This window comes from Penaeus japonicus, unplaced genomic scaffold (assembly GCF_977035675.1).
Source record: "Penaeus japonicus unplaced genomic scaffold, GWHDUDI00000001_assembly GWHDUDI00000031, whole genome shotgun sequence".
Taxonomy (NCBI): Eukaryota; Metazoa; Arthropoda; class Malacostraca; order Decapoda; family Penaeidae; genus Penaeus; species Penaeus japonicus.
Genome location: NW_028234433.1, coordinates 29,933,142 through 29,938,141, shown reverse-complemented (window position 1 = coordinate 29,938,141; position 5,000 = coordinate 29,933,142). Strand labels below are relative to the sequence as shown.

The window sequence follows — 5,000 nt, the reverse complement described above, 5'->3', positions numbered from 1 at the left end:
CTCCGCCTCGAGGTTCCTCACTGACCTTCGACGTCTGGCTATATAAAGGGAGCGAGAGCCTTGGCTCACCACAGTACGGATCTTCGTCTAAGAACGGCAACATGAATTCTCTGGTATGTTCCTCTCGGAGTGATTTCTGGCGTATGAGAGATACAAGAAGCCTATTAATATTCCATTGATAGGACTTACATTGGAAAAAGGGAAAAAAAAGAAAAAGTGGGCGGTGGGTTGTGAGTGAATGGAATGTTTATCTGATCTCGGCATAATACGAATGTATAAGAAGAAACTTCTTTTTTTCGCAGGTCCTTTTGGCAGTGCTAGGAGTGTGCTCGGCTGCTCCCTTCATCGGAGACACGCCCGAGGTGCAGGCTGAGAAAGCACGGTTCTTCCAAGCCTTCCGTGATCTGTCAGGCTGCTGCACCACTCCCTCAGCAGGCTACCAGACCGTCGCCCCTGTCCAATACCAGTCTTGAGACTGGACCAGTACGCTGCCACCATCCCGCCGGAGTTCGACGGCAACCATCACCCCGTGGCAGACACCCAAGAAGTGGCCGCTGCCGCAACGCCCTTCCTCAACGCCTACAACGCACAGGTCACCACAGTTGGCACCGTGCCTGTGTTCAGGCCCCAGACCTTCAATGCCGTCAGCTGTTCCCCAAGCAGGCCTTCCACCACCAAGCCGCCCCTCCAGACCCTCAAGGTGGACTGGACCAGTAGCTGCCCACCGTCCCGCCGGTGTCGATGGCACCGTCACCCCCGTGGCAGACACCCATGAGGTGGCTGCCGCCCGCAACGCCTTCCTCAACCCTACCGTGCTCAGGTCGCAGCCACCGTCCCCCCACCCACAGTGGCACCGCACTCTGTCGTCCCTGCCCAGGTCCACACCTTAACCCAGTCCCCGCCGTTCCCCACCAGACCTTCCACCATGCCGCTCCACTCCAGCCCAAGTGGACTGGCCCCGTGGCAGCCACCGTCCCAGCTGGACTCCCGGGATCCGCTCCCCAGGTGGCTGACACTGCCGAAGTGGCAGCCGCCAAGCAGGCGTTCTTCAACGCGTACCAGAGGCAGGTGGCAGCAGCGGCGCGCCCCTTCTAGACCGTACAGTGATTAGGTAAATGTATAGTAAATATTAACCAAATTTTTCAATAAAAATATATTTTCACAAATGTACTTCTCTATGTTATTGTCCAGTTACTATTATGATGACTTTCGACGAATAATGCAGAATATATACACACACATATAATACATGTATAGATATATATAAATAGAAGGACAAGTAGATATGTATATATATATTATGTACATCTATTTGTTCATATACATATATGAATATATGTACAAATATATACATATTTATACATCATATATATGTATACATAATGTTTATATATACATGTATAATAAATATACAAGCATGTAGATAGATGCATAGATAGAAAGATATATAGATATATGTATATATATATATTTATAAGTATATATATGTATACATATATGCATATGAATACGTATGTCTATGTATAGATATATATATATATATATATATATATATATATATATATATATATATATATATATATGCATATATATATATCCATACAGACGTATATTTTCATACATACATATATATATATGTATCTATATATTTCCACATATGTAAATATGCATTTGATATATGTATAAAACATATACATACAAATGTACATACATATATATATGTATATATATATATTTATATATATATATATATTATATATATATATTATATATGAATCCACCTCCCCCTATATAAATATATATGTATATATGTATATGGCATATATATGTATATATGTATATATATAAATATATATTGTTTATATATGTATATACATATATACATTTTATTTATTACATATATACCTCTATATGTATTTTACAGATATAATATATGTATATATATACATATTTGTATATAAATATAAATATATATAACATAGATGTGTGTGTGGTTGTGTCATAATACATACATATATATGTATATATGTATGTACATACAAAGATATATGTATACATACATATATATATTTATATGTTTATATACATATATACCTTATATATTTATATATATATTTATATATATGAATATATATATAATATATTATATATTAAATGAATATACATTTATACTATATACCATACATATATATAGACAATTATATAATATATATATATATATATATATATATATAATATATATATATACATGCATATATACCTGTATATATATAAATAAATGAATAAATATTGACATATATACAGGTATATATATATATATATATATATATATATATATATATATATGTGTGTGTGTGTGTGTGTGTGTGTGTGTGTGTGTGTGTAAATATGTATATATATAAATATGTGTTTATATATGTATATATATGTATATACATGCAGACACACATATATATGTATCAATATATATGTGTGTCCATGTGTTTATCTATATTTTTATGTAAATATCTATCCGTCTATCTTTTAATCTATAAATACACACACAAATATATATATATATATATATATATCTATATATATATATATATATTGATATAAATATAGATATATATATGTTTATATAAATATATATATATATATATATATATATATATATATTCATATATATAAATATGAATATAGATAGAAATCCTTACTAAAACACAGTTATGAGCAAATCAATACAGGACTGGTATCCCTTCTGATCACAAGGGGTGACCCAAAGCCCCTTGTGAGTAAACGCGTTCAATAATTACCACCGATTACAGAGAAGCGAGAGATTATGCCTCGAAGGGCCTGAGTGCCATCCAAGTGCCACAATCTGCAAATCTTTGCCCACGTGATTCAGGTGTCGTGTCGTAAGGCCAATTGGAACATTGCGGCCACCGTCATGCACTCCAGACTGCATGATTTCTTCCAAATTTCCGACCCGAATTCATCCTTCAGTCGCTAAAAGAGTCTATTATCGGGAAGGATAGTGAAGGATAAGTCCTGCAAATGCGAAGCCGTGTTGACTGAGGTTGCAAGCACGAGTCACCCCTGAGTCACTGAGCTCCTATGGGTCCTATCGTCTACCAAGTCAAGAAGGGACACGACCAGAATATTTCTGAAGCTTAGTGGGAATAGAGGAAGTTTCTCGAACAGCCCGGCTACTCGTGTTTACTCTCTAGAACTTCGTTTGCTTAGGCGGACCAGGTGAAATATGACTGAACAGACATGACTATGAACAAGTCACGATCATCTGTCCGGGGGAGTAATGTGGCAATTTAAAGAAAGGTGGACTTAATCTACTCTCGTGCTTCCAGAAATCTCTTTAAAACAAACAGGCAAACAAGATCCAGTTTCAACCAACCGTAAATGATAAGACGGTAATCAATTAATACACTGAAACTGTTAATCTTGTCATATTCAATTATGATTAAATGCAAATATGACAATAATTCTAAACCTTTACTGCTAGCTACTGTAGAACTAATATTGCCATTGAAGCTTTAAAATTGGTAGATAGTTGTATACTACTACTAAACCCAACAATAATGATGGTCATACGATAATAAAAAAATATAAAAATGAATAAGCTTAGTATATGAAAAAATATATCGTACATTCAAGGTTAGTGCGAAATGATGCAGAGAGGTTTAGTAAAGATAATAGTAACCAGGTTGAGAAATACTTGTTACGGTCTTATTTGCTTTATTGTGTAGTTTTGTTCTGTGAACCTTCTCTTGTTCTATTATATTATATACATAAAATATTTTTTAAATACTCATATGTATGTGTTTGTGTGTGTAACACAGATCCACAGTAAACAAGACTCTAACAATTAATTAGGTTTCTTGAATAGTAATCCAACTTTGGTCAGGGTCTCGCCTCGAGGTTTCATGACATGACGATGGCTATATAATGGAGCCAGCGAGAGTTGGCTAGCCAGTAGGATTTCGATAAGAAGGAACAGACTCTCTGGTATGTTCCTTCGGAGTTGAGTTTCTGGGTATGAGGATACAAGAGCCTATTAATATATCCACTGATAGGGACGTACCTTGGAAAAGTGGGCGTGGTGAATGCATGTTTTTCTGATTTCGGCATAAATACGATGTATAAGAGAAAGAAGAAAACTTCTTTTTTTTCCGAGGTCTTTTGGGCAGTGCAGGCGTGTGTCGGTGCTCCCTACATCGGAGACACGGGGTGCAGGTGGAAAGAGGTTCTTCCAAGCCTTCCGTGCTGTCAGGATGTGCACTCTCAGAGTTTCAGACGTCGCCCTGTCCAATACAGTGGACTGGACAGTAGCAGCACATCCCCGCAGGAGTCGAGGCACACACCCCGTGGTGACACCCAAGAAGTGGCCGCTGCCCGCAACGCCTTCCTCAACGCCTACAACGCACAGGTCAGGGCCACAGTTGGCACCGTGCCTGTGGTTCAGGCCCCAGCCTTCAATGCCGTCCCAGCTGTTCCCCAGCAGGCCTTCCACCAAGCCGCCCCTCAGACCCTCAAGTGGACTGGACCAGTAGCTGCCACCGTCCCCGCCGGTGTCGACGGCACCGTCACCCCCGTGGCAGACACCCATGAGGTGGCTGCCGCCCGCAACGCCTTCCTCAACGCCTACCGTGCTCAGGTCGCAGCCACCGTTGGCACCGCACCTGCCGTCCCTGCCCAGGTCCACACCTTCAACCCAGTCCCCGCCGTTCCCCACCAGACCTTCCACCATGCCGCTCCACTCCAGCCCAAGTGGACTGGCCCCGTGGCAGCCACCGTCCCAGCTGGACTCCCGGGATCCGCTCCCCAGGTGGCTGACACTGCCGAAGTGGCAGCCGCCAAGCAGGCGTTCTTCAACGCGTACCAGAGGCAGGTGGCAGCAGCGGCGCGCCCCTTCTAGACCGTACTGCATTAACATTATTTTATGATATATATTAACGAAAAATGACAATAAAATTATTTTCACATGTATTTCTCCGTGTTATTCT

General features: G+C 40.0%; 1 protein-coding gene and 2 pseudogenes across 2 annotated transcripts in view; all 3 read left to right on the top strand.

Moving 5' to 3' along the window:
- The window catches only part of LOC122250481 (uncharacterized), a gene marked incomplete in the record, with an annotated part of 95,521 nt that overhangs the window by 28,602 nt on the left and 61,919 nt on the right, over window positions 1-5,000 (top strand).
- LOC122250478 (cuticle protein CP1876-like) lies at window positions 83-1,170 on the top strand (annotated as a pseudogene). The gene is made up of 3 exons (XR_015192637.1): window positions 83-113; window positions 303-877; window positions 916-1,170. The product of XR_015192637.1 is annotated as a cuticle protein CP1876-like (transcript).
- Window positions 4,033-4,983, top strand: LOC122250484 (cuticle protein CP1499 pseudogene; annotated as a pseudogene).